We start from the raw sequence: 13378 nt of genomic DNA, 5'->3' as shown, positions 1-13378 counted from the left end.
TTTTACTTAATTATTTTGACTTTAGGTAGCATCGACTACACAGTCTGCAACAGATATAACCGTCCAAAGTTAACATACAACTTTGAGTTAATGTAAACAGACAGAATGAGCTCGGCACTGTGGATAGTACAATTATAGTTCTGATCTCGTGACGTACAAACTATGACAGACAACAATCATTTCCTCCGCTCCGTATAAAAAAAAAAATGGTTCAAATGGCTCTAAGCAATATGGGATTTTACACCTGAGGTCATCAGTCTCCTAGAACTTAGAACTACTTAAACCTAAGTAACCTAAGGACATCACACACATCCATACCCGAGGCAGGATTCGAACCTGCGACCGTAGCGGTCGCGCGGTTCCAAACTGAAGCGCCTAGAACTGCGCGGCCACATCGGCCGGCTCTCTCCGACTCCCTTCGACTAATAGGCGATGCTCATGCATGGTTGTTTACATCTTTAGGCGGGTTTAGTGACATATCTGAACCGTCAAAGGGACAATATCCACAGTCAACTTCTACCTTCAGGAGTTCTGGGAACTGGGGTGAGGGACCAATGACCTCAGCAGTTTGGTCCCATAGGAACTTACCAGCAACACCGCCACAAAACAGGGGTGATGCAAAACTTTTTTTATGTGTGTATTATACCTCCACCCACACAAAAAGTACATTATGCAGATGACTTTTGTATACATTCTTGCAAGAAAAACATACATCACGCGGTAGAGGACTTCAATAAAGCAACCAAATGCACTAACAGATGGTTCTCTCACAATTGATTAGAAACATCAATTGAAAAATGAACAGTAGCAATTTCACAAATTAATTCATCAATTGTGAATCAGTCAAAATAATCTTAGATTCATACACTTTCCCATAGAAATCGCACACTAAATTTCTTGTTGTGGTATTTGATTCTCGCTTAACATGGGCTCCTCAGACAGACAATTTAATGCAGTCTTGCGAGAAAGCTGCGAATATAAATACAGCACTATCTCGTACGATGGGAGGAGCCCACCCTAGAATACTACACGGCATGTATAGATAATAAGGACCAAAAGCGGCTACTGATCTTGTAAATATCACACTGTAACGAATGCCAGCTTATACAAGTTCAGTTAATTGTTGCGCAGGTACGTTAGGGTGCGCTTTGGAGCAATGGCATCAACTCTTTCGAACGCTCTTTTAGTAGAAGCATGCAAAACTCCACTTTATCCACAAGTAAATCCACTAACAAATAAATACACATAAAAATGGACACACCACGAAGGAATTATCCGAATGGGACGCAAATCGCCATATGTGATGTACATGTACAGAAAAACTGTCTGCCCCCGTTATATGAGTGGTCACCGCGGTCGAATGCCACGCCAAGGGGCCCAGCTTCGATACCCGGCTGGGGCAGGACATTTTCTCCGCTCAGGAACTGAATGTTGGACTCATCATCATTTCATCTCCATCTCCAAGTCGCCCAATGTGGATCCGAATGCAATAAGTACTTACCCTCGGTGGCCGAACTGCCCCGAATGGGGGACTCCTGGCCCACAATGCCAAACGCTCATTTCCACAAACAAACTATTAATTACAACTTCAGAAAAATTGGAACATTCATTCAAGACAAAAAGCTTCACGAACTAAGCAAATGAATAGCGTGTTGGTCCACTTGTGGCCCTTATCCTCGCATACCTTAAACAACTCTATAACTGGTTCAACTGGCTCTGAGCACTATGGGACTTAACTTCTGAGGTCATCAGTCCCCTAGAACTTAGAACTACTTAAACCTAACTAACCTAAGGACATCACACACATCCATGCCCGAGGCAGGATTCGAACCTGCGACCGTAGCGGTCGCGCGATTCTAGGCTGTAGCGCCTAGAACCACTCGGCCAAAACAACTGTATAGGTTACATCTTTATCTGTAAAGAGTATAGAAAATATCAGTTAGCAGAAACGCCTCTCAAATTTTACTGCGGAATCAATCACTATCCCTTAAGTACTAAAGTACGCTGCTCAATTACTTCCAAACAAAATTTTGGTAGTCACTGATTCTATATCTGTTTCAAATTCAGTGACAGAAGAAGTTGTATAATACATCTTTGAATAGTTAAACCATCAATATAATAGAACAGCGCATTAAGTGTAATATAAAACCGGAACTCCTAGAGATGCGTTGGGTGAAGCACATTGCTGAGATAGATACAACGAAAAAGTGGATGAACTTGTAATGAAATCACTAACCACAGGGATGAATGCAAATATAAAATTACCACACTCATAATTTTATAACACTGTCAAATCCAGCATTAATTTCATTCAGAAGGAAGGCAGGAACTCATCAATGCAACAAAGGGCACCCACTACGCAGTAGTTCAATAAAATATTCCATAGAAGTTCCACAAAACCAGCTACAGCTGAAAAACATCTATAGTTTAATGGCGATAAGACTAAACCAGGGAATTCCCCAAATCATATGTGCCGCTTCGGTCTTCGTGAAATACTTGTTGTGAGTGCGGAAATTAAGCAGTTACTGATGTGAACCCCCTTCCATTTGCTTGCCCCTTGCTAAGGACACACCAAGAGAAATTATTAAAAATCTGTTACAGAAAGATGTAACCCTCGCTTTTCCAGCAGCACTCGATCTAGTGATTAAATACTTGAACAAAAGTACTTTATATATGTCGTGAATGTTCACAGTCGAAAAAATAGCTGCATACATTCACAAAAAATAGGTAACATCAATCACTAGAAAATTAGGATGGCAGTATTTATGATTTGTTCACAGTACTTAACGTGTTACAATAAAACTTTTATCCATTACGGATATGGAACACGGCGACTGTGATGAATAAATGTTTCTAGAAATATTTACCATCCGATGATGAATTACTAGGCGATTCCAAACTTGGTAAATAAAAATTAAATAAATCGAAAGGCGAATTTCTGGAAACCTTAATTCATCTGCTACTGTCTTAAAATTTGAAAATATGCATTAATTATTATTATTATGACCTTTTTAGCGACTTGGTTAACCTTAAAACTCTCAGAGTGTATTTAGTGAAATTGTGTATATGAAAGATGATTGTATGTCGAAAAGAACGAAAACCAATAAAGAACCAGTAATAAGAGTAATACCATTAATAATAATAATCATTGTCATCGAACCAGGTACTTACCACACCAATGATAGCGTTGCAAATGTCACAAAGCAACAATAATGGTTACCGTTCACCTTTCGGAACCCGGGGAACGTAATTCAGTAATTAAACATGAGTCTTAGTAATGTTGATACTTGTAATAGTTTTGTTCTAATCTTCCAACAGGAACAACGTCGAGCCCTTTTTATAAAATCGTGCTGTTAGAGTATAGGTCGTGAAAGACAGGGAACACTGTACATAAGACAAACAGTTTATATGTGTCATAAATATTCACTGGGCGATAAAATCTGCCAAGGAGTAGGGCCTATTATTGAAAATCACGTTCTATCATTTCACTTACATTTCGAGTAGGGCTACCATTTAGAACTAGACTGCGGACCAGCTACATCTTGTAAGTAACGAGACAGGAGGAGCAAGGCAGTACTTATTTTGAGGAGGCACACTCTGGTAAAGGATCTGAAATAACGGTTTTCCAGTTGTGTTTCTTTCATCCCTTTTTCTGTCCCCGTGTAGCCATATTCGTACTTCTGCATTGCTACTGTAGCATGCCTTCCAAGTTATTCCTTTGTTGTCGACAGAGTTAGCTGTGGCTTCGTTTAATCGAAGATAATTGCAGCTAATTTACTACTCTTTGCACCATTCACAGGTAATTGCGCGGGCGAACAGTTTACCCATCGCATATAATTACGTAATTATATCAGAGGCAATATAGGCTATTATTGTTTCGATTCGAGAATGTTCTGCAACAGGCCGTAGAAATATCCTTTGTTACAGCACGCAGTGGACATAACTTCCATAATTTCTAGGTTTAAACCGTAAAAAACACAGAATTTTGAAGCCAAATCTTAGCTTTTATTGTAGATCTGGTGAAACACTTATCATTGCGATACAGAGACGAATGTAAACTCAGTTTATTATCTTGTATTCACTACTTTGTGTCAGTGACTAAATTTATGGTACCGCTTTTATTCATATTGTGCCAAGTGGATAAAGACCCGTATGATGGCCGAATATATCAGTTGCAAATTTTGAAAAATTTTGTGAATGAAGAAGAAGAAAAGAACTCAGCTTTCCAGGAGGATGCGGCATCTCTGACCGCTGAGGCGGAAAGGAAAAACGTATGGTCTAATCAACTTATCACCGAGAATGCTGGCCCACACATTAACACAGAATCGCTGTTGATCAGTACGAGGTCGAGTACCTCATGGATTCAAATGTACCAGATCATGCGAACTGTGGATACTGATAAAACCTAAACGAGTAAACAAAGCCTCATCAGTGTACGGGATTTCTGCCTGAAATAAGAGACGTAGGGCAATGCGTTGTAAAAACCACTGTGCAAACTGCGCGCATCGTGGAGGATCTTCAGGTGCTAATGGTGCCAAACGCTGAAGATGGAAAGGACGAAGCTGTTGATCATGTAATACATTCCACACAGGTCTATGTCTGAGGCCAAGGATGTATGCAGTACGTAATGTACTTGTAGATGGAGTGTCTGCAAGATGTCGCAGAATCTCGTGTTTCATTTCGGGGGCTCGCACTGTTCGATTTTGACCTATAGCATGAATACGTTCACGGAAAGAGCCTGTTTGACGTAGCAGGCGATGCAGACATCCGAATGTTTGGTGTTGTGGAACACGTCTGTTGGGCTGCCAATACTCTCCCGCTGCAGCTCATCCGTTTCCATTTAAAAGACCCGTATACCAGACGCATGTCAGCCATTTCAGCATATGTAATCCACTCCATGTTCACTGTTGTTGTCTTAAGACAGTAATGATTGCGACTGAATGGTTGTGTTTACAAAGAAGTCACCATTACTGTCACAAGGCGGACTTGCCTGCGAATGAATCGGTGTGTTTTCCAGTAGACCTCAGAGCCTATCATCTGTACACAGAGCAGTACACATTCCAAGTCAGCCACACCGTTATAACAGCTTACGTGCAAACAACTGACAACGTTTCCCCCAAAATTACAAGTTGACTTCAGAGATTATATGGTCCTTTTCTCTGACGGAAAACAAATCCCAACACCGAAAAATAGTTATATCCAGTAATGAAATTTAGGGAATACAGTTGTCTAGGTAAAAATATTCAAGTGATTAACATTCCAAAATCACAGGTTTATGCAAGCGCAAGATAAGCCACTGCAAATTTGAAATGCTGTTTTATTAATAACCGGCGTAACGGCCAGAATGTTGAATGCAAGCACGTAAACGTCCATGCTCTGTACTGAACAAGTGCCAGGTGTCAGTTTGTGAGTTGGAGTTCCTCGTCTGCTGCACTTGGTCGGTCAATACAGGAACGGATAATGCTTTTTGTTGATGACGCCGGAGTTGTAGTCCGATGATGTCCCGTATGTGCTCGACTGGAGACATATCTGGTGATCGAGCAGGTCAAGACAACCTGTCGACACTCTGTAGAGCAAGTTGGGTTTCCACATCTGCCTGTGGGCTGGCGTTATTCTGTTGCAAAATACCTCCAAGAATGTCGTTTATGAATGGCTCCACCACAGATCGATTCACCAGAATGACGTACAAACTTGCAGTCAGGGTGCGTGGGATAACTACGAGAGTGCCCCTGCTGTCAAAGGAAATCTCACCCCATATCATAACTCCAGGTATAGGTCCAGTGAGTCTAGCGCGCAGATATTCTGGTTGCAGGCCCTCAGTTGGTCTCCTTGTAATCAACAAACGCCCATCACTGGCACAAAAAGCAGAATTAGCTTTCATCAGAAAACATAACAGCTCCCCACCCTGCTCTCAATGAGCTCTCGCTTGGCACAACTGAAGTCGCCAATGGCGGTGGCTTGTGATCAGTGGAATGCACGCTACAGGACGTCTGGCTCGGGTTCTTCTTTGGAATAACCGATTCGTAATAGTACTTTGTGTCATTGTGGTGCCAACTGCTGCTCAAATTGCTGCCGCAGATGCAATACGATGCGCCAGAGCCATACACCTAACACGATGGTCCTCTTAGTAGCGACACGTGGACGTCCGGAGCCCGGTCTCCTTTCGACCGTACATTCTAGTGACCACCGCTGCCAGCAATCATTTACAGTGGCCAGTGCCGAGTTTTGCTGCAGTATTGCAGAAGGAACATGCATTTTTTTGTGATACAGTACACTACAGCATCACCAGCCTTCCGCGGTCTAACTGTGTTGGGCAGTGACACTGCGTCACTGCAACACACTTTGGAGGTGTGGAGGTGGAACTTAGAGTCCCGTACCACCCTGCAACGGTGACAGTACTCTTCTGTCTGGCATAAAAACGTAGTACGACATGGGCAGGGAGGATTGGAAAGTACTGGACGTGGAACAGAGGGCTAGTCCTGCCAAAGGAGGCAGCCGTGGTGGGCGTGCCAGGCCCAGCGCTAGTCCTGTTCAGAAGCCGATACTTGTAGGATGGTCAGCGGAACCGTATGGCGATGCCAGTGACGTGGATGTGTAGTCCCAACGTGGCGTAGCCCATGGACAGTGTCCCGTCGGGCAGCCACTTTCTCAAAGAGCAGCCGCGCGCTGTTGCGTATGGTCTCCTTGAGGGGGACGACATCTGCTTCCTCATGGAGAGTCAGAATCCTCGTGAGTGGCTGGGCGTGCAGGCTCCACCTGAGAACCTTGTTCTGCAGGCGCTCCAACGTCGGCATCCTGGTGGCACTAATCGCGGCCCCTGCAGTGGCGCCATACGTGAGGTCAGGCAGGATAACTACCGAGTAGATACGGAGCTTGGGAAGCAGGTTAAGTTCCCTGCTCCGGAAGAGGGGGCACAAGGCCCTGGTCAGCTTTCGCCCCTTGTTGGCGACATACTCTGCATGACAGTGGAACAGCAGCTTGTGGTCCATCCGGACCCCGAGGTAGGTGGTCGTCGGGGACCAGGGCACCTGCACGCCTGCAGTCGAAATAGTGCGGCGGAGGACTGGGCGCCGTTTCTTGAAATAGACTGCCGTAATTTTCTTATAGACCCGTGGTCTAGGGGTAGCGTCTTCGGTCCCGGGTTCGATCCCCGCCACTGCCAAAATTTTGATAAATAATCAGCATTGGCGGACGAAGACTTCCGGCATAAGAAGTCAGCCTCATTCTGCCAACGGCCTTGTCAAAGAGGGCGGAGGAGCGGATAGAGGTTCAGGGCACTCTCTTGTCCTAGGGGTGGGAAATTGCCCCTAAAGGCGGAAGAATCAGCAATGATCAACGACATGAGGATGCAGAAGGCAATGGAAACCACTGCATTAAAGACACGTAACGTGTATCCACAGGACATGTGGCCTGTAATTGAAGAAGTGACATGATGATCTCTCCATTGGCAAAAGATTCCGGAATAGTCCAACATTCGGATCTCCGGGAGGGGACTGCCAAGGGGGAGGTTACCATGAGAAAAAGATTGAATAATCAACGAAAGGATAACGTTTCTACGAGTCAGGGCGTGGAATGTCAGAAGCTTGAACGTTGTAGGGAAACTAGAAAGTCTGAAAAGGGAAATGCAAAGGCTCAATCTAGATATAGTAGGGGGTCAGTGAAGTGAAGTGGAAGGAAGACAAGGATTTCTGGTCAGATGAGTATCGGGTAATATCAACAGCAGCAGAAAATGGTATAACAGGTGTAGGATTCGTTATGAATAGGAAGGTAGGGCAGAGGGTGTGTTACTGTGAACAGTTCAGTGACCGGGTTGTTCTAATCAGAATCGACAGCAGACCAACACCGACAACGATAGTTCAGGTATACATGCCGACGTCGCAAGCTGAAGATGAACAGATAGAGGAAGTGTATGAGGATATTGAGAGGGTAATGCAGTATGTGAAGAGGGACGAAAATCTAATAGTCATGGGCGACTGGAATGCAGTTGTAGGGGAAGGAGTAGAAGAAAAGGTTACAGGAGAATATGGGCTTGGGACGAGGAATGAGAGAGGAGAAAGACTAATTGAGTTCTGTAACAAGTTTCAGCTAGTAATAGCGAATACCCCATTCAAGAATCACAAGAGGAGGAGGCATACTTGGAAAAGGCCGGGAGGTACGGGAAGATTTCAATTAGATTACATCATGTTCAGACAGAGATTCCAAAATCAGATACTGGATTGTAAGGCGTACCCAGGAGCAGATATAGACTCAGATCACAATATAGTAGTGATGAAGAGTAGGCTAATGTTCAAGACATTAGTCAGGAAGTATCAATACGCAAAGAAGTGGGATACGGAAGTACTAAGGAATGACGAGATACGTTTGAAATTCTCTAACGCTATAGATACAGCAATAAGGAATAGCGCAGTAGGCAGTACAGTTGAAGAGGAATGGACATCTCTAAAAAAGGCCATCACAGAAGTTGGGAAGGAAAACATAGGTACACAGAAGGTAGCTGCGAAGAAACCATGGGTAACAGAAGAAATATTTCAGTTGATTGATGAAAGGAGGAAGTATAAACATGTTCCGGGAAAATCAGGAATACAGAAATGCAAGTCGCTGAAGAATGAAATAAATAGGAAGTGCAGGGAAGCTAAGACGAAATGGCTGCAGGAAAAATGTGAAGACATCGAAAAAGATATGATTGTCGGAAGGCCAGACTCAGCATACAGGAAAGTCAAAACAACCTTTGGTGGCATTAAAAGCAACGGTGGTAACATTAAGAGTGCAACAGGAATTCCACTGTTAAATGCAGAGGAGAAAGCAGATAGGTGGAAAGAATACATTGAAAGCCTCTATGAGGGTAAAGATTTGTCTGATGTGATAGAAGAAGAAACAGGAGTCGACTTAGAAGAGATAGGGGATCCAGTATTAGAATCGGAATTTAAAAGAGCTTTGGAGGACTTACGGTCAAATAAGGCAGAAGGGATAGATAACATTCCATCAGAATTTCTAAAATCATTGGCGGAAGTGGCAACAAAACGACTATTCACGTTGGTGAATATGAGTCTGGCGACATACCATCTGACTTTCGGAAAAGCATCATCCACACAATTCCGAAGACGGCAAGGGCTGACAAGTGCGAGAATTATCGCACAATCAGCTTAACAGCTCATGCATCGAAGCTGCTTACAAGAATAATATACAGAAGAATGGAAAAGAAAATTGAGAATGCGCTAAGTAACGATCAGTTTGGCTTTAGGAAAAGTAAAGGGACGAGAGAGGCAATTCTGACGTTACGGATAATAATGGAAGCAAGGCTAAAGAGAAATCAAGACACTTTCATAGGATTTGTCGACCTGGAAAAAGCGTTCGACAATATAAAATGGTGCAAGCTGTTCGAGATTCTGAAGAAAGTAGGGGTAAGCTATAGGGAGAGACGGGTCATATACAACATGTACAACAACCAAGAGGTAATAATAAGAGTGGACAATCAAGAACGAAGTGCTCGTTTAAGAAGGGTGTAAGACAAGGCTGTAGCCTTTCGCCCCTACTCTTCAGTCTGTACATCGAAGAAGCAATGATGGAAATAAAAGAAAAGTTCAGGAGTGGATTAAAATACAAGGTGAAAGGATATCAATGATACGATTCGCAGATGACATTGCTATCCTGAGTGAAAGTGAACAGTCTAATGAGTACACAGTATGGTTTGAGAGTAAATCGGAGAAAGACGAAGGTAATGAGAAGTAGTAGAAATGAAAACAGCGAGAAACTTAACATCAGGATTGATGGTCACGAAGTCAATGAAGTTAAGGAATTCTGCTACCTAGGCAGTAAAATAACCAATGACGGACGGAGCAGGGAGGACGTCAAAAGCAGACTCGCTATGGCAAAAAAGGCATTTCTGGCCAATAGAAGTATACTAATATCAAATACCGGCATTAATTTGAGGAATAAATTTCTGAGGATGTACGTCTGGAGTACAGCATTGTATGGTAGTGAAACATGGACTGTGGGAAAAGCGGAACAGAAGAGAATCGAAGCATTAGAGATGTGGTGCTATAGACGAATGTTGAAAGTTAGGTGGACTGATAAGGTAAGGAATGAGGAGGGTCTACGCAGAATCGGAGAGGAAAGGAATATGTGGAAAACATTGATAAGGAGAAGGGACAGGATGATAGGACATCTGCTAAGACATGAGGGAATGACTTCCATGGTACTAGAGGGAGCTGTAGAGGGCAAAAACTGTAGAGGAAGACAGAGATTGGAATACGTCAAGCAAATAATTGAGGACGTAGGTTGCAAGTGCTACTCTGAGATGAAGAGGTTAGCACAGGAAAGGAATTCGTGGCGGCCGCATCAAACCAGTCAGTAGACTCATGACAAAAAAAAAAAAAAAAAAAAAAAAAAAAAAAAAAAAAAAAAAAAAAAAAAAAAAGTTTTCGCGGCATTAAGAGCGATTTTGTTTGTCCGGCACCAGGCGATGGTGGCGTCCACCTGTCGGAGGTGGGCGATGAAGGCGTCAGTTATACGTCCAGTGGTAGGATCATGCAACTTTTCGTAGCCCTATTACACAATCTAGTCCAAACTCGACGATGGGTTGATAATAGCGCCTTTGTCGCCTGAAAGGCATTCTTCACTAACGTCAAGTCACGACGTCCAAAGGTAACTAATGCTGCTTTGCATCCTCATAGTGGTGATACTAGCACCACTCATATGTAAGTGGCACGAAATTTGAATAGGCATCATCTTTCAGATGTCGAAACACGACTACCAACGTTCGTTTATGTTGCACCATTCCTTCTTAGTGACGATATTTTTTCCCGTCAGTGTAGTTGTTCGGATGATCTCTACCTTCTGTATTTGAACGAATAGGTTCGGAGCACCGTGTGCATAACGTACCCAGTGCTGCTATCTAGTGACGAGTCCGTAAACTTCTTAGACCGCCCTCCTATACGCCTGGTTCGATCATTTGGAGCGATCATAGCCCGTGCAACAAAAAGGTCGTCGTTGACATTACATCTGAGTGATGTTTATCACTTTAGTTGCCTGTGGGGTATTTTTTAATCTACGTTCAACTATATCAGTGTTTTTTCTTTTTTTTTAAGAAAAATCTCTATTTTGCAATACATAATAAGTATACAATATATCCCACCACGGTAATGATTAGTGGGTCCTAAGTGATACAATGTTGTATGTTAATTGCAGCTATTAAAGTTGAATTTTGAACTACGGACAGTATGAACAGTACAGGTTAATGGGCAAACTTACGGTTTTTGTTAAACTATAGACTGCTACCTATTTATTAGTAATCCTAACTGCCTGCAGCGTTACAGATGTGTCAGTATAGATATAGACCTACTTCAAGGCCTTGCTCATCGAGCTAATCCCGATGAGCGTGCCCCTAACACTAAGCAGGCCAAAATTACTGGTGGCTTCAGGTTCCTATTTTAGTATCTACTTCTAATCCTACTAACTACTAACTAACCCACGTCAAATCCGGTGCTGTCATAATCGTGAAGTTAGTATACCCCAGTCCCCCTAGCCCTGCACGAGGCGGATTCCAAGTAGCGAGTCGACCCGTACCCGCACAGGCGGTACAAGATTAGGGTACAAGGACACGTTCGGTAGTTGGTTTTAATCGCGAATGTCTCTCAGGTATCCAGTCATAACTTTACGTGATACCTCATTTGCCAGGTTATTCAAAGTTTCGAAAGTGTCTTCACGTCTTAATACGTCGTATGTATCATTGTTTGGTAGTTGTTGTCTTAATCTAACTGTTACATCATTGAAAAGGGGGCACTCGTAAACCACATGGTCGGGAGTACCCTCTTCCGATGCGCCACAGTCACACTCAGATGTAGCCCTTTTCCCAAACCGACATAGATACGTCGGGTAGGGCCTATGACTAGTGAGAAAATGAATTAAACCCCAGGTTGGTTCGAAATACCTCGTGCCGAACCTTTCTTTAACATTTGGCAAGAGTCTGATGGTTCTTCTGCCAGATTCATCCATTTCCCATAATTCCTGCCATAGATCCTCGCACCTCTTCCTTATCTCTCCCTTGTCCCTAGCCTGAACTCCTAGAATATTTTCTATTTTCACATCGTTCCCTTCCTTAGCCCAGTACCATGCTGCATGCTCTCTAATTTTGATGTTCAGAGGACACAGCCCCATTATCACTAATAGGGCACCACCTGGAGATGTTCTGTAAGCCCCCACAGATGTTAACAGCATATTCCTCTGTATTCTTCTCACTGTCATGACGGGCACCACCCTTGTGAGCCTGGGTGTCCAGACTCCCGAGCCGTAACCCACGATTGAAGTTAGTATACTGTTATGGTACAATTTTATTAGGTGTGTGGGGGGGAAGGTGAAATCTTTTGTGTCCTATGGAGATGAGGTTATTGAGTACTTGTAATGCTCTTTGGGTTACGAATTCAATGTGCTTCCCGAAGTTCCACCTTTCATCGATGATAACTCCCGAGTAGCGAGTCTCATGTCGTCTGAGAACTTGTGAGCCCCCAATTCTCACTGTAGGATTTCTTACTAGCTGTCCTTTCAGCAAAAGCTATGTTGATTTAGTTGGTGAAATAGACATTTTAGTATTACGGCACCATTGTTGCAATTTTGCCATGACCCTATACAGGTTGTTACAAAAAGGTACGGACAAACTTTCAGGAAACATTCCTCACACACAAAGAAAGAAAATATGTTATGTGGACATGTGTCCGGAAACGCTTACTTTCCATGTTAGAGCTCATTTTATTACTTCTCTTCAAATCACATTAATTATGGAATGGAAACACACAGCAACAGAACGTACCAGCGTGACTTCAAACACTTTGTTACAGGAAATGTTCAAAATGTCCTCCGTTAGCGAGGATACATGCATCCACCCTCCGTCGCATGGAATCCCTGATGCGCTGATGCAGCCCTGGAGAATGGCGTATTGTACCACAGCCGTCCAGAATACGAGCACGAAGAGTCTCTACATTTGGTACCGGGGTTGCGTAGACAAGAGCTTTCAAATGCCCCCATAAATGAAAGTCAAGAGCGTTGAGGTCAGGACAGCGTGGAGGCCATGGAATTGGTCCGCCTCTACCAATCCATCGGTCACCGAATCTGTTGTTGAGAAGCATACGAACACTTCGACTGAAATGTGCAGGAGCTCCATCGTGCATGAACCACATGTGTCATATTTGTAAACGCACATGTCCTAGCAGCACAGGTAGAGTATCCCGTATGAAATCATGATAATATGCTCCATTGAGCGTTGGTGGAAGAACATGGGGTCCAATCAAGACATCACCAACAATGCCTGCCCAAACGCTCACAGAAAATCTGTGTTGATGACGTGATTACACAATTGCGTGCTGATTCTCGTCAGCCCACACAT

At 43.4% G+C, this 13378-nt stretch overlaps 1 protein-coding gene across 1 annotated transcript in view; it reads left to right on the top strand.

Moving 5' to 3' along the window:
- Positions 1 to 13378, top strand: part of LOC126481086 (lachesin-like) — a 539555-nt gene that overhangs the window by 420827 nt on the left and 105350 nt on the right. The gene's annotated exons all lie outside the window — the stretch shown is intronic.

This window comes from Schistocerca serialis, chromosome 5, assembly GCF_023864345.2.
Source record: "Schistocerca serialis cubense isolate TAMUIC-IGC-003099 chromosome 5, iqSchSeri2.2, whole genome shotgun sequence".
In the NCBI taxonomy this organism is placed as follows: domain Eukaryota; kingdom Metazoa; phylum Arthropoda; class Insecta; order Orthoptera; family Acrididae; genus Schistocerca; species Schistocerca serialis.
The sequence above is the reverse complement of the archived record's forward strand: the minus strand, read 5'-3'. Positions and strand labels throughout refer to the sequence as shown.